The 23444-nt window shown below is 36.1% G+C and overlaps 1 protein-coding gene across 7 annotated transcripts in view; it reads right to left on the reverse strand.

Annotated features, from left to right (window-relative positions):
- Positions 1 to 23444, reverse strand: part of LOC138912316 (scavenger receptor class B member 1) — a 472662-nt gene that overhangs the window by 288704 nt on the left and 160514 nt on the right. The gene's annotated exons all lie outside the window — the stretch shown is intronic.

Raw genomic sequence — 23444 nt, forward strand, 5'->3', positions numbered from 1 at the left:
TTTTCCTTAGCTGCGGATCGTGTATCTCAAAAAGTAATGTTTCGATCATCATGCTGCTTTTACAGAAATGTTTGTAATGAAATTGCCCACTGTCTGAACCTACTTTATGTAAAAATTTTTACGTTCAAGTATTTTTTGTAAAGCAAAAACAACAAGAAAAATATGCAAAAATTGATTTTTGACTTTGAAAGGGTGCCCCCACCGGAGTTTTTGAGATATTCTATGTAAGTTAGGTCTGAACCTACATTTCTACATTATTTCTTAACAAATTAAATTTGGTTTCATAAAAATCGGATCTACACAGCGACCTGTGGACGTTCCGCAGCTGGCCTACTTTTTTTAAAAAGGCTTGACGAAAAAATTCCCTCAGCCGCCATTTTATAAGATAAAAAAATTGGTTTAAATTATATAAAAACTATGTAATCAACATGCCAAGTTGCGAAATTCCAGCAAAAACCCTTATCGGTTAAAAATGAATGCGTTCCTGATAGGCTTCCTCCAAAGCCAAACAGGCCCCCTTGGTTTACAAATGCGCTTCAACGACTTAAGAATCTTAAATCAAACACTTATAAAAAGTATAAAAAATCGGGTAGGCCATCCGATTTTTCGAAATATGTGGTGGCTCGATCTGATTTTAACGTTCTTAACAGTCATTGCTATTCTATGTATTTAGATCGCTGTAAATTTGAATTTTCAAATGACCCGAAGCAGTTTTATAACTTTGTCAACGCAAAGCGTAAGTCATCAGCTTTGCCTTCATCGGTTCGATTTAACTCAATGGAGGCATCGACTGACTCTGAAATTGCTGATTTATTCTCTGACTTTTTCCAAACTACTTATAGCTCTTCTTCATGGTCAGAATCAAATTACCGTAATCCCTTAAATAGGGCAAATTGTATTTTTTCCCCTATAATTACCGAAAGTTCTCTCTTAAGAGATTTAACATCAACAACGCCAACTTATTCTCCCGGTCCTGATGGACTTCCTGGGTGTGTGCTTAAGTTTTGTGCATCAACCATCTGCAAACCTATTCTTTAACTTTTTCAATTGTCTATTTCATCATCAGTTTTTCCAACTATCTGGAAGGATTCTTTTATTATTCCACTTCACAAAAAGGGTGCGAAGGCGGATGCCCAGAATTATAGAGGTATTTCTAAATTGTCGGCTATTCCAAAAGCCTTTGAACGTATTATTACTTCTCATTTGCAACATTTATGTTCCTCGCTAATATCACCGTGTCAGCACGGTTTTGTTAAGCGAAGATCGACTACCACCAACCTACTTGAATTGTCATCAATTGTAATTAATGGATTTAACAATAAAATGCAGACTGACGTTGTATATACAGATTTCAGTAAAGCCTTTGACTCTGTTAACCACTCTCTTCTTTTATTCAAATTAGATTTGCTTGGGTTTCCATGTAATCTATTAACTTGGATTTCAAGCTATTTGAATGGGAGGACTCAGAGGGTTATATTTAAGAACGCTGTTTCAAAAACGATCCATGTGACATCTGGAGTACCTCAGGGTAGTTATTTGGGCCCTTTGCTGTTTACTTTGTTTATTAACGATCTTCCCTCTACCGTAACACATTCTCGTGTACTAATGTATGCTGATGATGTTAAGCTTTGTTTGACATATAATAATATAGAGTCTGGTTTTGGCTTACAATCAGACATCGATCATTTTCAAGTATGGTGTGAGTATAACCTCTTAAATTTGAACTGCCTAAAATGCAACGTAATGACCTTTTATAGGGTTACCCCTACCTTTATAAGTTATTCGCTTCAGAATCTGCCACTTGACCGTATATATTCAGTAAATGATTAAGGCGTTCTTCTGGACCCGAAGCTTAAATTTGACTGCCACATAATGTCGACAGTCAATAAAGCTATGAGTGTTCTTGGGTTTATAAAGCGTTGGTCAAAAGAATTTGATGACCCTTATATAACCAAATTATTATTTACCTCCCTTGTCCGTCCTATATTGGAATATTGTTCTTCGGTTTGGAGCCCACAATACCAAGTCCACATTGACCGTATAGAGTCGGTACAAAAAAAATTTCTCCTTTTTGCCCTTCGTAGTTTGAGCTGGGATCAAAACGTTAGGCTACCTTCCTACCAGAGTAGATTATTATTGCTTAATTTACCGACACTTGCAAATCGTAGAATAATGCTTGGTACCATTTTTATGCATAATCTTATAAGAGGTGATATCGATTCTGTAGAACTTGTTAGCCGCCTAACTTTTAATGTTCCCGTTAGACTAACACGTAATTATCATCCTCTTAATTTACCTCGATGTACATCAAATTTTGGTCTGCACGAGCCCTTTCGCGTTCTATGTAGTAACTATAACGTTCTTTATCATTTAATTTGCACATCAACTTCTATCCCTGTATTAAAAACTAATATTTTAACTCATTTGCTTCACTCCTAACTGCATGTTTTTTTCATTATTTTGTCCCGTCTTTATTGGTTTTATGTATTCTTCCTCGCGAACTCGCATTTTTGCCCAAATTTACAAAAGGGCCCCGCGCGTAACAAGCACGTGCTTGGTGTCGTTGGGCCACTTGTTTGTACTTCTCGTAGTGCATCAACGTCCATCATATATAAAACAAGAAAGGAAGCTACCTTCGGCCAGCCGAAGCTTATATACCCTTGTAGATAAAGTAGTATTTACTCGGTCCAGTTCCGTTTGTAATTAAATTTTGTTTTTAAGTTGTCAAGAATCAAAACGCCTACTTCCTACAGTTACAATGAATTTTCTTATATTTGTTTGAATATTCCTATGGGAGCCTTAAGATATAGTGGTCCGATCCGGCTCGCTCCGACATATGTACTACCTGCAATAGAAAGAAGACTTTCGGGAAAGTTTCATCGCGATAGCTTTTAAACTGAGAGACTAGTTCGCATAGAAACGGACAGACGGACAGACGGACAGACGGACAGACGGACATGGCTAGATAGACTCGGCTATTGGTGCTGATCAAGAATATATATACTTTATGTGGTCGGAAACGTCTCCTTCACTGCGTTGCAAACATCTGACTGAAATTATAATACCCTCTACAAGGGTATAAAAAATCACGATAAACTTGACAAATTTGCAGTTCTATATGTATCTCCCCCCTTAAAGGTCTCGAAAGTAAAAATGTAGTTGCATTGTATTTATCAATAGTTATCGAAATGTAGTAGAAATAGAAAGAAATTTCAAATCGGACCATTTGTTTAAAAGTCATGCGCGATCAAAATTTTATATCTCCATCTACCTTGCACTCCCTTTTACTGAGTAACGGGTATCTGATAGTCGGCGCAACCGACTATAGCGTTCTCTCTTGTTGTTTTTGTTCTATAGTCTTCATATCGTCCAGAAGTGACTTCTCCTCGTTACACCTTTTAGTGTTTATATTCTTTGTGGTTTGTAAATATTACGGTTTCTACGCAGCGCAAGATTGTTTCTTCAGAATGTAACGCCACCTCTAACGCCCACAAACGCTTTAAACGATTTTAAAAGTTGTCTTTGGTGTTTTTTTAAAGGGGAAAAAAGTAATGATTACACGGTTTTCCGGCAGTCATATAGTTGAATTATACCCGCAACCGCTCGCTAATCGCAACCCGCTAAAATCCTAATGTAAAAACGCTTACACCAGTTTAGATAAAAAATCGATGAAATACGCACCTAATGAAACCTTTGTTTTCTGGTACGTTTAATCTTTCTGATAAAAAATACAGGCCTAAAAACCGAAATTAGTTTTATAACTTCTACTTAAAGATACACCTTTAAGCCAACTAATACACAGAGAGAATTCTGACGTTCTCATCTGAGTTGAAAATGTTCTTAAAAATAGGAATGCTTTTTCTAAATGTGCTTGAATTAAGTTGAATTGATTCTTAAAATCTAGTTGAGCGTAAAATGTTCTTGAAATAAGAACGAATCCTTATTATTTTAGCACATGGTTCCTAAATCAAATCGATTTTTTTCTCAAAAACCACAACATCTCAAAAGGTTCTTAGTTTGAGAACGAAAAGGACTAAAGAAAGAACACAAATGAAGTTGCACTTCAACTTAAAATGATTCAAAACTCTATTCTCAAACTTTTCATTCGGCCCGCCCTAGCAAACTATTCCAGCCTTTTTCCCTTTACAGGCATTTTCTATTGCAGCGTGCCGAATGAGAAAATATTAGAAAGTCTATTTAATGACAAGTGTAATAATTTTCCGTCACAAATGTTGATATCAGAACTTTTGTATATTGAAGGCGCGATCGTCACTAGTTTTTTACCTCGTTAAGAGGTGTTTTTATTTGATATCAGAAGTTTTTGTTTCTTTACATTTGCTCTCATAGGAGCTAATATATACATTTAAATTTAAATTGGTAAGCCATTGTATTAAACGAATTAAGTTAAAAAGGCGATGAAGTATATCAAAATACCTTTTAAACGAGTTATAGCACATGTCTGTACCTTTAGTAGTGTAGAACTTACAAACTAACGAAATTTAGCTATTTTTAGCTTTTTTCCCGCTAAAGTAGCGGCTTTTTCCAAAAGTCGTAGAACAAAAGATTCCTATATGGAACTCTTAAGTGCAAATTTACTGATTCCATGACCCTAAAATACAGTTCGTATACCCTCACACAAAATTCAATACTAAGGGAGCGTTAGTTTTTCGAACTTTTAACAGTAATGTGTTATATACCAAAATTTAAGGAAGCTCAGGGGCTATACAGTTTAAAGTTGTAGGGAAAATCGTTAGAGCCGTTTTTGAGAAAATTTAAAAAAAATCTAAAAAGAAAGTTTAAAAAAAAATTCTATTGTTAATATATTTTTAACTATTACATTTACACAAATTGCATATAGAGAGCGTTTATAGCATTTAAAAATACCTTTCAAACGAGATGCAGCACAAGTCTGTAGCATTAGTAGTATAGAAGTTACGGCTTTCCAAATTTTAGCTATTTATAGCTGTTTTCCCGCTAAACTAGCGAGTTTTTCCAAAAGTGGTAGAACAAAAGTTTTTTATATCGATGTGATAAACGTCATATCAAATTTTCAAAACTTAAAAAACATGTTTTGGACAAACTGACAAACAGAATTAAATTTTCATTTTGGGAAGACGAAGAAAATCTTATTTTGGCTATAACTTTTGAACGGAGCGTCGGATATCGACATATGACCCCTCATTCGACGGGTATTTTCAAAAGGAATACAACTAAAACATTGCGAGGGCCCCACCGGCCCCAACAGCTCTAAATTTCGAGCTGGGATCAAAACGTTAGGCTACCTTCCTACCAGAGTAGATTATTATTGCTTAATTTACCGACACTTGCAAATCGTAGAATAATGCTTGGTACCATTTTTATGCATAATCTTATAAGAGGTGATATCGATTCTGTAGAACTTGTTAGCCGCCTAACTTTTAATGTTCCCGTTAGACTAACACGTAATTATCATCCTCTTAATTTACCTCGATGTACATCAAATTTTGGTCTGCACGAGCCCTTTCGCGTTCTATGTAGTAACTATAACGTTCTTTATCATTTAATTTGCACATCAACTTCTATCCCTGTATTAAAAACTAATATTTTAACTCATTTGCTTCACTCCTAACTGCATGTTTTTTTCATTATTTTGTCCCGTCTTTATTGGTTTTATGTATTCTTCCTCGCGAACTCGCATTTTTGCCCAAATTTACAAAAGGGCCCCGCGCGTAACAAGCACGTGCTTGGTGTCGTTGGGCCACTTGTTTGTACTTCTCGTAGTGCATCAACGTCCATCATATATAAAACAAGAAAGGAAGCTACCTTCGGCCAGCCGAAGCTTATATACCCTTGTAGATAAAGTAGTATTTACTCGGTCCAGTTCCGTTTGTAATTAAATTTTGTTTTTAAGTTGTCAAGAATCAAAACGCCTACTTCCTACAGTTACAATGAATTTTCTTATATTTGTTTGAATATTCCTATGGGAGCCTTAAGATATAGTGGTCCGATCCGGCTCGCTCCGACATATGTACTACCTGCAATAGAAAGAAGACTTTCGGGAAAGTTTCATCGCGATAGCTTTTAAACTGAGAGACTAGTTCGCATAGAAACGGACAGACGGACAGACGGACAGACGGACAGACGGACATGGCTAGATAGACTCGGCTATTGGTGCTGATCAAGAATATATATACTTTATGTGGTCGGAAACGTCTCCTTCACTGCGTTGCAAACATCTGACTGAAATTATAATACCCTCTACAAGGGTATAAAAATCACGATAAACTTGACAAATTTGCAGTTCTATATGTATCTCCCCCCTTAAAGGTCTCGAAAGTAAAAATGTAGTTGCATTGTATTTATCAATAGTTATCGAAATGTAGTAGAAATAGAAAGAAATTTCAAATCGGACCATTTGTTTAAAAGTCATGCGCGATCAAAATTTTATATCTCCATCTACCTTGCACTCCCTTTTACTGAGTAACGGGTATCTGATAGTCGGCGCAACCGACTATAGCGTTCTCTCTTGTTGTTTTTGTTCTATAGTCTTCATATCGTCCAGAAGTGACTTCTCCTCGTTACACCTTTTAGTGTTTATATTCTTTGTGGTTTGTAAATATTACGGTTTCTACGCAGCGCAAGATTGTTTCTTCAGAATGTAACGCCACCTCTAACGCTCACAAACGCTTTTAAACGATTTTAAAAGTTGTCTTTGGTGTTTTTTTAAAGGGGAAAAAAGTAATGATTACACGGTTTTCCGGCAGTCATATAGTTGAATTATACCCGCAACCGCTCGCTAATCGCAACCCGCTAAAATCCTAATGTAAAAACGCTTACACCAGTTTAGATAAAAAATCGATGAAATACGCACCTAATGAAACCTTTGTTTTCTGGTACGTTTAATCTTTCTGATAAAAAATACAGGCCTAAAAACCGAAATTAGTTTTATAACTTCTACTTAAAGATACACCTTTAAGCCAACTAATACACAGAGAGAATTCTGACGTTCTCATCTGAGTTGAAAATGTTCTTAAAAATAGGAATGCTTTTTCTAAATGTGCTTGAATTAAGTTGAATTGATTCTTAAAATCTAGTTGAGCGTAAAATGTTCTTGAAATAAGAACGAATCCTTATTATTTTAGCACATGGTTCCTAAATCAAATCGATTTTTTTCTCAAAAACCACAACATCTCAAAAGGTTCTTAGTTTGAGAACGAAAAGGACTAAAGAAAGAACACAAATGAAGTTGCACTTCAACTTAAAATGATTCAAAACTCTATTCTCAAACTTTTCATTCGGCCCGCCCTAGCAAACTATTCCAGCCTTTTTCCCTTTACAGGCATTTTCTATTGCAGCGTGCCGAATGAGAAAATATTAGAAAGTCTATTTAATGACAAGTGTAATAATTTTCCGTCACAAATGTTGATATCAGAACTTTTGTATATTGAAGGCGCGATCGTCACTAGTTTTTTACCTCGTTAAGAGGTGTTTTTATTTGATATCAGAAGTTTTTGTTTCTTTACATTTGCTCTCATAGGAGCTAATATATACATTTAAATTTAAATTGGTAAGCCATTGTATTAAACGAATTAAGTTAAAAAGGCGATGAAATACCTTTTAAACGAGTTATAGCACATGTCTGTACCTTTAGTAGTGTAGAACTTACAAACTAACGAAATTTAGCTATTTTTAGCTTTTTTCCCGCTAAAGTAGCGGCTTTTTCCAAAAGTCGTAGAACAAAAGATTCCTATATGGAACTCTTAAGTGCAAATTTACTGATTCCATGACCCTAAAATACAGTTCTTATACCCTCACACAAAATTCAATACTAAGGGAGCGTTAGTTTTTCGAACTTTTAACAGTAATGTGTTATATACCAAAATTTAAGGAAGCTCAGGGGCTATACAGTTTAAAGTTGTAGGGAAAATCGTTAGAGCCGTTTTTGAGAAAATTTAAAAAAAAGCTAAAAAGAAAGTTTAAAAAAAAATTCTATTGTTAATATATTTTTAACTATTACATTTACACAAATTGCATATAGAGAGCGTTTATAGCATTTAAAAATACCTTTCAAACGAGATGCAGCACAAGTCTGTAGCATTAGTAGTATAGAAGTTACGGCTTTCCAAATTTTAGCTATTTATAGCTGTTTTCCCGCTAAACTAGCGAGTTTTTCCAAAAGTGGTAGAACAAAAGTTTTTTATATCGATGTGATAAACGTCATATCAAATTTTCAAAACTTAAAAAACATGTTTTGGACAAACTGACAAACAGAATTAAATTTTCATTTTGGGAAGACGAAGAAAATCTTATTTTGGCTATAACTTTTGAACGGAGCGTCGGATATCGACATATGACCCCTCATTCGACGGGTATTTTCAAAAGGAATACAACTAAAACATTGCGAGGGCCCCACCGGCCCCAACAGCTCTAAATTTCGAGCTGGGATCAAAACGTTAGGCTACCTTCCTACCAGAGTAGATTATTATTGCTTAATTTACCGACACTTGCAAATCGTAGAATAATGCTTGGTACCATTTTTATGCATAATCTTATAAGAGGTGATATCGATTCTGTAGAACTTGTTAGCCGCCTAACTTTTAATGTTCCCGTTAGACTAACACGTAATTATCATCCTCTTAATTTACCTCGATGTACATCAAATTTTGGTCTGCACGAGCCCTTTCGCGTTCTATGTAGTAACTATAACGTTCTTTATCATTTAATTTGCACATCAACTTCTATCCCTGTATTAAAAACTAATATTTTAACTCATTTGCTTCACTCCTAACTGCATGTTTTTTTCATTATTTTGTCCCGTCTTTATTGGTTTTATGTATTCTTCCTCGCGAACTCGCATTTTTGCCCAAATTTACAAAAGGGCCCCGCGCGTAACAAGCACGTGCTTGGTGTCGTTGGGCCACTTGTTTGTACTTCTCGTAGTGCATCAACGTCCATCATATATAAAACAAGAAAGGAAGCTACCTTCGGCCAGCCGAAGCTTATATACCCTTGTAGATAAAGTAGTATTTACTCGGTCCAGTTCCGTTTGTAATTAAATTTTGTTTTTAAGTTGTCAAGAATCAAAACGCCTACTTCCTACAGTTACAATGAATTTTCTTATATTTGTTTGAATATTCCTATGGGAGCCTTAAGATATAGTGGTCCGATCCGGCTCGCTCCGACATATGTACTACCTGCAATAGAAAGAAGACTTTCGGGAAAGTTTCATCGCGATAGCTTTTAAACTGAGAGACTAGTTCGCATAGAAACGGACAGACGGACAGACGGACAGACGGACAGACGGACATGGCTAGATAGACTCGGCTATTGGTGCTGATCAAGAATATATATACTTTATGTGGTCGGAAACGTCTCCTTCACTGCGTTGCAAACATCTGACTGAAATTATAATACCCTCTACAAGGGTATAAAAATCACGATAAACTTGACAAATTTGCAGTTCTATATGTATCTCCCCCCTTAAAGGTCTCGAAAGTAAAAATGTAGTTGCATTGTATTTATCAATAGTTATCGAAATGTAGTAGAAATAGAAAGAAATTTCAAATCGGACCATTTGTTTAAAAGTCATGCGCGATCAAAATTTTATATCTCCATCTACCTTGCACTCCCTTTTACTGAGTAACGGGTATCTGATAGTCGGCGCAACCGACTATAGCGTTCTCTCTTGTTGTTTTTGTTCTATAGTCTTCATATCGTCCAGAAGTGACTTCTCCTCGTTACACCTTTTAGTGTTTATATTCTTTGTGGTTTGTAAATATTACGGTTTCTACGCAGCGCAAGATTGTTTCTTCAGAATGTAACGCCACCTCTAACGCTCACAAACGCTTTAAACGATTTTAAAAGTTGTCTTTGGTGTTTTTTTAAAGGGGAAAAAAGTAATGATTACACGGTTTTCCGGCAGTCATATAGTTGAATTATACCCGCAACCGCTCGCTAATCGCAACCCGCTAAAATCCTAATGTAAAAACGCTTACACCAGTTTAGATAAAAAATCGATGAAATACGCACCTAATGAAACCTTTGTTTTCTGGTACGTTTAATCTTTCTGATAAAAAATACAGGCCTAAAAACCGAAATTAGTTTTATAACTTCTACTTAAAGATACACCTTTAAGCCAACTAATACACAGAGAGAATTCTGACGTTCTCATCTGAGTTGAAAATGTTCTTAAAAATAGGAATGCTTTTTCTAAATGTGCTTGAATTAAGTTGAATTGATTCTTAAAATCTAGTTGAGCGTAAAATGTTCTTGAAATAAGAACGAATCCTTATTATTTTAGCACATGGTTCCTAAATCAAATCGATTTTTTTCTCAAAAACCACAACATCTCAAAAGGTTCTTAGTTTGAGAACGAAAAGGACTAAAGAAAGAACACAAATGAAGTTGCACTTCAACTTAAAATGATTCAAAACTCTATTCTCAAACTTTTCATTCGGCCCGCCCTAGCAAACTATTCCAGCCTTTTTCCCTTTACAGGCATTTTCTATTGCAGCGTGCCGAATGAGAAAATATTAGAAAGTCTATTTAATGACAAGTGTAATAATTTTCCGTCACAAATGTTGATATCAGAACTTTTGTATATTGAAGGCGCGATCGTCACTAGTTTTTTACCTCGTTAAGAGGTGTTTTTATTTGATATCAGAAGTTTTTGTTTCTTTACATTTGCTCTCATAGGAGCTAATATATACATTTAAATTTAAATTGGTAAGCCATTGTATTAAACGAATTAAGTTAAAAAGGCGATGAAGTATATCAAAATACCTTTTAAACGAGTTATAGCACATGTCTGTACCTTTAGTAGTGTAGAACTTACAAACTAACGAAATTTAGCTATTTTTAGCTTTTTTCCCGCTAAAGTAGCGGCTTTTTCCAAAAGTCGTAGAACAAAAGATTCCTATATGGAACTCTTAAGTGCAAATTTACTGATTCCATGACCCTAAAATACAGTTCGTATACCCTCACACAAAATTCAATACTAAGGGAGCGTTAGTTTTTCGAACTTTTAACAGTAATGTGTTATATACCAAAATTTAAGGAAGCTCAGGGGCTATACAGTTTAAAGTTGTAGGGAAAATCGTTAGAGCCGTTTTTGAGAAAATTTAAAAAAAAGCTAAAAAGAAAGTTTAAAAAAAAATTCTATTGTTAATATATTTTTAACTATTACATTTACACAAATTGCATATAGAGAGCGTTTATAGCATTTAAAAATACCTTTCAAACGAGATGCAGCACAAGTCTGTAGCATTAGTAGTATAGAAGTTACGGCTTTCCAAATTTTAGCTATTTATAGCTGATTTCCCGCTAAACTAGCGAGTTTTTCCAAAAGTGGTAGAACAAAAGTTTTTTATATCGATGTGATAAACGTCATATCAAATTTTCAAAACTTAAAAAACATGTTTTGGACAAACTGACAAACAGAATTAAATTTTCATTTTGGGAAGACGAAGAAAATCTTATTTTGGCTATAACTTTTGAACGGAGCGTCGGATATCGACATATGACCCCTCATTCGACGGGTATTTTCAAAAGGAATACAACTAAAACATTGCGAGGGCCCCACCGGCCCCAACAGCTCTAAATTTCGAGCTGGGATCAAAACGTTAGGCTACCTTCCTACCAGAGTAGATTATTATTGCTTAATTTACCGACACTTGCAAATCGTAGAATAATGCTTGGTACCATTTTTATGCATAATCTTATAAGAGGTGATATCGATTCTGTAGAACTTGTTAGCCGCCTAACTTTTAATGTTCCCGTTAGACTAACACGTAATTATCATCCTCTTAATTTACCTCGATGTACATCAAATTTTGGTCTGCACGAGCCCTTTCGCGTTCTATGTAGTAACTATAACGTTCTTTATCATTTAATTTGCACATCAACTTCTATCCCTGTATTAAAAACTAATATTTTAACTCATTTGCTTCACTCCTAACTGCATGTTTTTTTCATTATTTTGTCCCGTCTTTATTGGTTTTATGTATTCTTCCTCGCGAACTCGCATTTTTGCCCAAATTTACAAAAGGGCCCCGCGCGTAACAAGCACGTGCTTGGTGTCGTTGGGCCACTTGTTTGTACTTCTCGTAGTGCATCAACGTCCATCATATATAAAACAAGAAAGGAAGCTACCTTCGGCCAGCCGAAGCTTATATACCCTTGTAGATAAAGTAGTATTTACTCGGTCCAGTTCCGTTTGTAATTAAATTTTGTTTTTAAGTTGTCAAGAATCAAAACGCCTACTTCCTACAGTTACAATGAATTTTCTTATATTTGTTTGAATATTCCTATGGGAGCCTTAAGATATAGTGGTCCGATCCGGCTCGCTCCGACATATGTACTACCTGCAATAGAAAGAAGACTTTCGGGAAAGTTTCATCGCGATAGCTTTTAAACTGAGAGACTAGTTCGCATAGAAACGGACAGACGGACAGACGGACAGACGGACATGGCTAGATAGACTCGGCTATTGGTGCTGATCAAGAATATATATACTTTATGTGGTCGGAAACGTCTCCTTCACTGCGTTGCAAACATCTGACTGAAATTATAATACCCTCTACAAGGGTATAAAAATCACGATAAACTTGACAAATTTGCAGTTCTATATGTATCTCCCCCCTTAAAGGTCTCGAAAGTAAAAATGTAGTTGCATTGTATTTATCAATAGTTATCGAAATGTAGTAGAAATAGAAAGAAATTTCAAATCGGACCATTTGTTTAAAAGTCATGCGCGATCAAAATTTTATATCTCCATCTACCTTGCACTCCCTTTTACTGAGTAACGGGTATCTGATAGTCGGCGCAACCGACTATAGCGTTCTCTCTTGTTGTTTTTGTTCTATAGTCTTCATATCGTCCAGAAGTGACTTCTCCTCGTTACACCTTTTAGTGTTTATATTCTTTGTGGTTTGTAAATATTACGGTTTCTACGCAGCGCAAGATTGTTTCTTCAGAATGTAACGCCACCTCTAACGCCCACAAACGCTTTAAACGATTTTAAAAGTTGTCTTTGGTGTTTTTTTAAAGGGGAAAAAAGTAATGATTACACGGTTTTCCGGCAGTCATATAGTTGAATTATACCCGCAACCGCTCGCTAATCGCAACCCGCTAAAATCCTAATGTAAAAACGCTTACACCAGTTTAGATAAAAAATCGATGAAATACGCACCTAATGAAACCTTTGTTTTCTGGTACGTTTAATCTTTCTGATAAAAAATACAGGCCTAAAAACCGAAATTAGTTTTATAACTTCTACTTAAAGATACACCTTTAAGCCAACTAATACACAGAGAGAATTCTGACGTTCTCATCTGAGTTGAAAATGTTCTTAAAAATAGGAATGCTTTTTCTAAATGTGCTTGAATTAAGTTGAATTGATTCTTAAAATCTAGTTGAGCGTAAAATGTTCTTGAAATAAGAACGAATCCTTATTATTTTAGCACATGGTTCCTAAATCAAATCGATTTTTTTCTCAAAAACCACAACATCTCAAAAGGTTCTTAGTTTGAGAACGAAAAGGACTAAAGAAAGAACACAAATGAAGTTGCACTTCAACTTAAAATGATTCAAAACTCTATTCTCAAACTTTTCATTCGGCCCGCCCTAGCAAACTATTCCAGCCTTTTTCCCTTTACAGGCATTTTCTATTGCAGCGTGCCGAATGAGAAAATATTAGAAAGTCTATTTAATGACAAGTGTAATAATTTTCCGTCACAAATGTTGATATCAGAACTTTTGTATATTGAAGGCGCGATCGTCACTAGTTTTTTACCTCGTTAAGAGGTGTTTTTATTTGATATCAGAAGTTTTTGTTTCTTTACATTTGCTCTCATAGGAGCTAATATATACATTTAAATTTAAATTGGTAAGCCATTGTATTAAACGAATTAAGTTAAAAAGGCGATGAAGTATATCAAAATACCTTTTAAACGAGTTATAGCACATGTCTGTACCTTTAGTAGTGTAGAACTTACAAACTAACGAAATTTAGCTATTTTTAGCTTTTTTCCCGCTAAAGTAGCGGCTTTTTCCAAAAGTCGTAGAACAAAAGATTCCTATATGGAACTCTTAAGTGCAAATTTACTGATTCCATGACCCTAAAATACAGTTCGTATACCCTCACACAAAATTCAATACTAAGGGAGCGTTAGTTTTTCGAACTTTTAACAGTAATGTGTTATATACCAAAATTTAAGGAAGCTCAGGGGCTATACAGTTTAAAGTTTTAGGGAAAATCGTTAGAGCCGTTTTTGAGAAAATTTAAAAAAAAGCTAAAAAGAAAGTTTAAAAAAAAATTCTATTGTTAATATATTTTTAACTATTACATTTACACAAATTGCATATAGAGAGCGTTTATAGCATTTAAAAATACCTTTCAAACGAGATGCAGCACAAGTCTGTAGCATTAGTAGTATAGAAGTTACGGCTTTCCAAATTTTAGCTATTTATAGCTGTTTTCCCGCTAAACTAGCGAGTTTTTCCAAAAGTGGTAGAACAAAAGTTTTTTATATCGATGTGATAAACGTCATATCAAATTTTCAAAACTTAAAAAACATGTTTTGGACAAACTGACAAACAGAATTAAATTTTCATTTTGGGAAGACGAAGAAAATCTTATTTTGGCTATAACTTTTGAACGGAGCGTCGGATATCGACATATGACCCCTCATTCGACGGGTATTTTCAAAAGGAATACAACTAAAACATTGCGAGGGCCCCACCGGCCCCAACAGCTCTAAATTTCGAAATTTTCACTTTTTCACTTTCACCGCTCTCTTTCCCAAGCCAATTGATTTTCTTAAAGTCTTGGTATGCAATCCTGTTAGATTTCGCAATACCTTTCGATAGGTGTATCATTCATTATGATCGGACCATCACAGTAGATTTTCATTTCTTCGTGTATATATAGTAGTCGCCTTCGCACACTCTCCTGGTGCGCCGTCCATAGTGATAAAAGCCTCGAAACCTATTGAAACAATTAATACAGGCCACTTTATTTATAAACAAAGCAAAACTTGAATAAATCATATTTCCACATGATTTTGCGCCATATTAGTTTCTAGCTAAGCTAAAAATTTGGAGTAAAGTTTGATTACACTGTGCAACAAAATAATTGCTTTTTAAATTTACTTCGATGGATACTATATTTATACCCGTTACTAGTAGAGTAAAAGGGTGTATTAGATTCGTGCAAAAGTATGGAACAGCTAGAAGGAAACGTTTCCGACCCTATAAACTATATATATTCTTGATCAGGATCACTAGCCGAGTCGATCTAGCCATGTCCATCTCTCCGTCTGTCCGTCTGTATGAACGCTGAGATCTCGGAAACTACAAAAGCTAGAAGGTTGAGATTTCCCCCACATATTCTTTGGCTTCCTACGCAGCGCAAGTTTATTTCAGCCGAGCGCCACGCCCCCTCTAACGCCCACAATCGCCCACTAACGATTTTAAAATGGGTCCTGCGCCCACATCTTTAAAGATTTCCGAGAAGTAAAAATGCAATTTCGATCGCGCCTTCAACATACAAAAGTTCTGATATCAACATTTGTGACGAAAAATGATTACACTTGTCATTAAATAGACTTTCTAATATTTTCTCATTCGGCCCGCATTTTTGCATTTTTACTACCTATCGAAATGTAGAAGACATTTTTCAAATCGGAAAGCTTTATATATCCATCTCTCTCGCACTCCCTTTAGCGATTATTAGTCGGGACACCAGCCCGAGTACAGCGTTCGCACTCCCTTTAGCTGAGTGACGGGTATCAGATAGTCGGGACACCAACCCGACTATAGCGTTCTCTCTTGTTTTGAATTCGTTACGAACTGCCTAGTTAAGCTGTGTTTTCCAAAAAGTTCCCCGACGGAAGGATTCTTAGAACAAGGACCTCAAAGTTCAAAAAATGCTGAAATAGGCCCACTTCGGAGGTCTTAGAGGCAAACGGATTCATTGTTTGTTTTTTTTTATGATTTTTTTAAGGGAGAAACAAATTCTTTAAAACATAATTAAAAGCATAAAAGCATACAGTTGCGGTAAAAATAGTAGTAGTGTTGCCGCCCTGTGTTTTAAAAAGTTTGTAAGACCTCCAGAAAGTTGGTCAATTTCAGCATTTTTCGAACTCTGAGGTCCTTGCGCTAAGAATCCTGGCGTCGGGGAACTTTTTGGAAAACGCAGTTTAATTTAGGAATTCGTAACTAATTAAAAATATAGCATCCATCAAGGTAAATTAAAAAAGCATTCATTTTGTTGCACAGTGACATTCTTCTTTGGGGTACCCATCAATCTTTCATTGGCTTAAAAAATACGATAAAGCTTCGTATTTTCCACTTAACATACTTAAATCTTTTGTATTGTCAACTTCAGTTTTGGATTAATTTTTTACACTCTCGGAATTCTTTGAATGAGATTTTCGTTCTGCGGTTGAGCCCCCAGTAAGATTGATAGATTTTTATTGGTAATTTTTGATCACTATGGACGGCAGTCCATGTAGTGACGAAGCGCACCAGGAGAGTGTGCGACGGCGACTACTATATATTGCCGCAGAATTGAAAATCTGCTGTGATGGTCCGATCTTAATGAGTGATACACCAATCGAAAGGTATCGCAAAAACTAACAGGATTGCATACCAAGACTTTAAGAAAATCAATTGGTTTGGAAGAGAGAGCGGTGAAAGTGAAAATTTCAAAATTTGGAGCTGTTGGGGGCGGTGGGGATAAATGACCCCTCTCAATATTTTAGTTGTTTTCCTATTAAAAATACCCGTCGAAAGAGGGGTCATATGATAAAATCAGATGCTCCTTTCAAAAGTTATAGCCAAAAGAAGATTTTATTCTTCTTCTCAAAATAAAAATTTAATTATGTTTGTCAGTTTGTGCGCTTGTGCGCTTGTCAGTTTGTCCCAAAACGTTGGTTTAAGGTCCTGGAAATTTTATATGGCGTTAAACAGCTCGATTTAAGAAACATTAGTTCCACAATTTTTGAAAAAAACTCGCTAGTTTAGCGGGAAGACAGCTATAAACGGGTAAATTTTGTAAGCCCATAACTTGCGAAATACCTAAGCTACAGACTTGTGCATTACCTTATAGTAAAGGTATTTTGAACTATAATAAACGTCTTCTAAACGTAATTTGTCTTAATACATAAATTTAAAAATTATAGGAAAATAAAATTTTTTTAAATTATTTTTTTTTAGTTTTTTTTTTTAAATTTTTTAAAAACGGCCATAACGATTTTCTTTCTCTTGAAGCTCTACAGCCCTTGAGATTCCCCAAATTTTGGTGTACGGCGGCGCGTTATTGTAAAAAGTCAGGTTCAAAAGTTATTCAAAAACAAAAATATACACTTTTTCCAGCTGAGAACAACGCTTCCTGAGCATTAAAATTTGTGCGTGGGTATCCAAACTGTATTTTAGGGTCATGTAATCAGTTAATTTGCATTTAACAGTTCCATATAGGAATCTTTTGTTCCACGACTTTAGAAAAAATCCGCTACTTCAGCGGGAAAAAAGCTAAAAATAGCTACATTTTGTTAGTTCGTAAGTTCTACACTACTAAAGGTACCGACATGTGCTATACCTCGTTTAAAATGTATTTTGAAATACTTCAACGCCTTTTTAACTTAATTCGTTTAAACAATAATTTTAAAATTATGATTGACCAATTTAAATTTAAATGTATATATTAGCTCCTATGTGTAGCAGACAGCTGGAACAACAAAAATCGTAATGCGTTCCACTGTACTCACAAACCGAGCTGAAAGCAAACAGCACGTTAAACGGCCAGCGCATTTTTTTATTCCGTCTCTATTTCGTTTCCTTGCTCACGCAAGACACCGTATTCGACAAGAAACACGGTGCGAAGCGCGAGAACGAAACAGAACAGAACAGATCAGGCGAGTTTACCGTTTACTCGCCGTTGTAAGTTTTCGGTTTGTCTTTCTCACTTCTGCGTTGGTGTGTGTGAGATTTGACACAAGCGCGGTCGCTGCCGAAAGTTCGTTCCATTTAAACTCGATCGCTACCCAGAGTCAGACGTGAAACAATAAGGTGTGTAATAAACCCAGATTAAAGTCGCTCCAGTTGTAGAAGCGTTCGCTTAATATCTCTACGTAATTCAATACATTCTGCTGCAGGTAATTATTAGCGTTGAGAAATCCAGAAAGAATAAATACTAAAACAAATGTTTTCTGCGTACAAGGTGTGGACTGCAATTCAGGCAGAGGTGGTGTGACGTAATTTTCTCGGCCCATCGGTGCCGTATTCTATTCACGGTACTGGTGTAGATCTGCGGCAGGTATATTTCCCCGGACTTATCGCCCAATGAGCAGCGATATCTGCATCAGCCTGTGAACAGCCACAACCTCAAATCGAGGGCACCACGCACGTGTCCACAAAATACCTGTCGCCGCTACACCAACCGCTACCTCCTGTTGGGAGCTTCATCACGCACACCCCGCTGCGCGAAATTGCCCACGCAGTTCAGCCACCGGATCCGATTGCAACGCCTGATCAGGAAACCATTGACTAGCGCCGAATCATTGCCAACGCCACGCGCGGCGTACGGAGACGGTTGGCAGCCTTGATCGGCGCTGCGCTCGCCACCTGCGTACAACGAACGCGACTGGAGGAATCCATCAGCCTTCATTGGTCACCGTTGCACCGCCGCAGGAATTTGTTGACAGGACGGTCAGTTTTTTTGTTAAACTTTTTTTTATTTTTATACCTTTCATACCTTTTATCAGTTAGTCAATAATTAAACATCAACATGTAAATTCAATTCGAATAGCAGCTGTAGGGAATAGTGAGCTGTTTTCAAAGAGAATGCCACAACAGCTCTCGCTTTTCTAAAAGCGATAACAGTGGCGTCAGATTACATAAATAGAATCTTGTAAAGTTTCTTTCAGTCTAGATCTTCGTCAACAGCAACGATGGGCCCAGCGTGCTAGTAAACGGATGGATAACATGTGAGTTTTGAACACTTCCTTTTACTTGATTCCATATACGTATAGCTGAAACCCTACATGCCATAAAATTAAATAGCCGTTAATTCCGACGCGCTTTTAAAAGCCGCATTCTATGTGAGCCTCCCTCACTATTAAATACAGCTGCCTTTCGCCATTATTTATAAATCAATTCACAATATCGTCGGGAGCCATGTACACATTTTTTTTTTTGAGAATAATTGAAGTAACATTAACTAAGACCATGGACTTTCAGTCTAACTTTAAGTAAACGACCGAATAGTGGTAAATTCTTGGAAAAGCTATAATTTGATATGAGAATATATGAAGTATCATCTCCGCGAAGGAAATTATGAATAAATATGTAATATCATGAAAATAATCATGGAATAAAAATAATAGTTGGATCGTCGCGATTACAGAAATCAATTCCAGGTCATGCATTAGGTAAACTTATATACAAAGTCTGAATAAGGGGTGACCGATCATATAATGCGCGCGTCACCATAGTAGGGAGGGTAAAGACCTGGAGTTACAACAGCTCACACACCCCAAATTCGTTCTAAACTAGTACCGCTCATCATAATTCCCGTCCTTTTAGCCCACATCTTAGTCCAATCTGTAGTTTTCCGTATAGTGCACTTAATTTGTGATGCAGTGTAGCATAGAAGGTTGAAGAAAGAACCCATACCCCATCCGGCGAGCTCAGTCAGAAGAAAAGCAAGAAGTGCACGACCTCTGATACCCCTAAGCACGAGTAAGTGAAATTCGTTTTCGATTCTCGCCAACGCACACGCTACACAATGGCGCCCAACGTGGGGGCCGAGTGGAGTTTAATTTCACAATAGGATCCTGCGATCTCCAATCTGGCGCTCAACCAAATTTCTTCTGTAAATTTCAATTAGTTTCTTTATCAAGGCCATAGGTATCTGGAATTTTGACCGTGTAGATGCGATAATAGTTCGATTTTTTTCTAATATTCGACCACTAAATCACACCAGTATTCTATAGGGAAAGAATTTCGAAAGATGCTGGAATAAAAAGATTAGACGATTTTAGGACTAGGAGTCAGAACCTATCTTTTAGGAGCAACGATTTAGCTTCGGCTACAGGCATGAACAGGTCGACCAGGATAGGCTGTATACAAATTCTTTAGTTCGTTTATATCTTTAAAACAAGTGTAGTACACAGCTCTAGGAGTAACAAGTATCGGCAATACGTTTCGGTATTTGACCACCACTGCAGCCGCTGCAAAAACATACATATACACGTTAATGAGCTGGTACAAAAAAGGACAAGTTATCAACATAAACCTAGGATTTTATTTTTGGGAAAGCGACGAACCAAACCAACATTATCAAGTCCAATACTTGACATTTGTACAATTTGTGACCAAATAATCAATTCTCCGGCTCTCTTCGCTAAATTACCCTGTCAGCACGTGTTTCACCATAACTTTATTACTCATGTTTTAACAGACACGGAACGTTGCCCAGTTTGTAGTCACTTATGTGCCATAAATAACATGTCACTGTCAAACAATAACCCTTCTGCAGAAATGGGAGATGCAAACGGGGACAGAATAGTGCCCGATAAGCAGGCACCACAGAACCATTCCCGAAATGTAAGCCTTTCCCCAAACAGGCAAGTCTCTGGTCAGCGTGGTGTTAGAAATCCCCGGGGTAGAGGAAATAACTTGCGGAGAGGAATGTGAATTAGGAGCACCAACCGTGACACAAATAACACTGCACATAATATAAGTCAGGCCAGCACTCACACCAGGGACACAGACGTCTCGGGCGATTAAAGTCAGAATGAGATCGTCAGAACTCTTAACCTCTTTCATTCAAAGTCAGCTCGCTAATATTCAATTAGGTAGAGACAGTATGATCCCATCCGTTTCCGACTCCGTAAGGCAACCCAATTCTTGTCTAAATTTAGCTTCGGCAAGCAACAACTTATTAGCCGCGCGTAGCAACACAAGCAGTTCGGGACACGCTTTGATCACACCTGAAAAAGTCGCGAATATCATGCAAAGTTGGCGTATAAAATTTGAAGGCTCTAAAGACGGTCTGCAAACCGAAGAATTCTTATATAGGATTTGCGCACTAACAAAGCAAAATCTACACAGCAATTACAATCTTGTGTGTGACCACTTACATTTACTCTTCGGAGGTAAAGCCAGTGAGTGGTACTGGAAATTTCACCAGACAAATCCCGGTTTCATTCGGAACACTTTTGTCTGAACTTCATACGGAAGTTTGAAGACATCGACACCGATATGGATATATGGGAATCAATTAATTCAAGACGTCAAGGAGATAGAGAACCATTTGAAGAATTTTAATTCGCAACCGAAAAACTTGTAGGATGTTTGCGTAATCAAATTTCTAAAGACTCTTTAGTTAGATTGTTGATTCGCAACTCTAAAACCTCAATACGATATGAACTTATGCACTTGGGTATAAGTAACCTATCAATATTGAGAGAGGAGATTCGCACACACGAACAATTCTGCAGGCAACAGAAGCCGATGATGCCAAAGAATAACTACTCATTCCGCTCTGGGGTAGCCGAACTAGATGAATCAGAAGAGATATCAGCTATTCAACGAAAACCATTGAAGTGTTGGAATTGTGGTCAGCCCGGCCATCGCTTCGATGATTGCTTAGAGCAGCGGTCCGGCATTTTGGCAAAAAAAATGCTCAGAATATTGCCATGGACACCCCCCTGGTTGTGTATTGAGGAATATTATTTTTTATATATTTCTGAATTACGAATAACATCTTTAAAAAATCGGATCACTATATCATATAGCTGCCATAGGAACGGTCGAAAAATTAAATTGAAATTAATAGGAAAAAAATATATCTTTGTTGATTTTTATTACACTCATTTCTAAAGAAATAATTTTTAAATATTTTTAAATATTTCCGAAATTGATTTTAATTTTAAAAAGATCGAACTACTATATCATTTACCTGCAATAGAAACGATCGAAAAATTAATGTGAAATAATAGGACATTTAACATTTTTGCGATTTGTAAATAAATAGAATGATCTGCAAGGGTATATAAGCTTCGGCTTTCCGAAGCATGCTTCCTTTCTTGTTTAACATATAACCTCCAAGTTTTAGAAATACCCCATTTTATCTAATTCCGAATTTCATATAGCTGCCATAGAAACTATCGGAAATTTAAAATGTTTGCGATTTGTAAATTACACTAATTATAATTATAATTATTTTTTTAAAAGTAATAAAGAACTGTAACATTAAAACAAACCATGATACCTCAAAAAATTGGCCAATCTCACCATTTTGTAAGTATTCAGTATTTCAGCAGTAAAAAAAAAATTATCTATGTTCGCCTTTAAATTGAGAAAAAATTTATAATTTCAACAAAAAGTTGCCATAAATTCAAGCAGGTCACCAGAAAAAATCTTTTTAGGGTTAATTTTTATTTAATTTAATTTAATTTTGGTTTTTTTTCTTCCTAACGCTACAAGTACAGAAAAATACTTATAAATTAAAGCGCTAGTCACAATTTGTCAGATTCATGAACATAAATAAATAATGACATTACAAACATTGATTTCTTAAAGACTAAAGTTTTTTTTAAAATTAATTACTAGTTTGAAAAATGTGTGTATAATTTTGCTTTGAATTGCGTGGCAGATTTAATGGTTTTTATTGGATGTGGTAGTTTATTCCAAGAACGTACAGCACAGATAAAAAAGTGTTTCTCGGCATAGGAGTGTTTTACGACTTGACAAATTAGGTTATTTGTTCTATTGAGAGCGCTGAATTTTAGCTTGCTAAAAAGATATTTTGGCTCGGCAGTTGTTATTATTTTGTGCAGCAGTATTAGTGTTTTGAACTCGATCCAAGCTTTGAGCGGCATGTCAAAAATTTTAAAAGTTGCGTCAGAGATTCGATCTCTGCGCCTTCGATTAAATACACAGGTCAACAAAATGGACTTTATTAAAAGGTGCAGGCCTATTGGCATTAAAACATGTTAATATAGATGTATATAAGCATATCTGCATACTTAGTTTTCGCGTTTAACGGGTGGTATTTGGGCAATCGCGGTTTGCAAAAAATAGCAACATTTAATTTTTTGATTTAAGATATCTTCGAGGGTCTGTGCTCAGTTGTAATAATACCTATGCCAAAAAATTGCTTAGATGCCCTTCTACATTATTGCACTTAAGGTTCCATCATAATGTGAGTCAATCACAGCCTATGAGCCATTGAAGTAATTTGTTCACCTCTATTCCCAACCAACTTGATGCGGTGAACACCCTTAAAAAAATACAAGGAAAAATATATGCCCTAAAATATTTTACAGGCATCTAGAGGCGTCTTTCACCGAATTTTTAAGACAAATAAGACCATTGTACGTCGAAGGATGGAATTTATAGAATTTTTTCCGTAAGAACTTAAAAAGTAACAACTATTTTTAAATCCCATTTTACATAAA

Source organism: Drosophila takahashii, chromosome 2R (assembly GCF_030179915.1).
Source record: "Drosophila takahashii strain IR98-3 E-12201 chromosome 2R, DtakHiC1v2, whole genome shotgun sequence".
Classification (NCBI taxonomy): domain Eukaryota; kingdom Metazoa; phylum Arthropoda; class Insecta; order Diptera; family Drosophilidae; genus Drosophila; species Drosophila takahashii.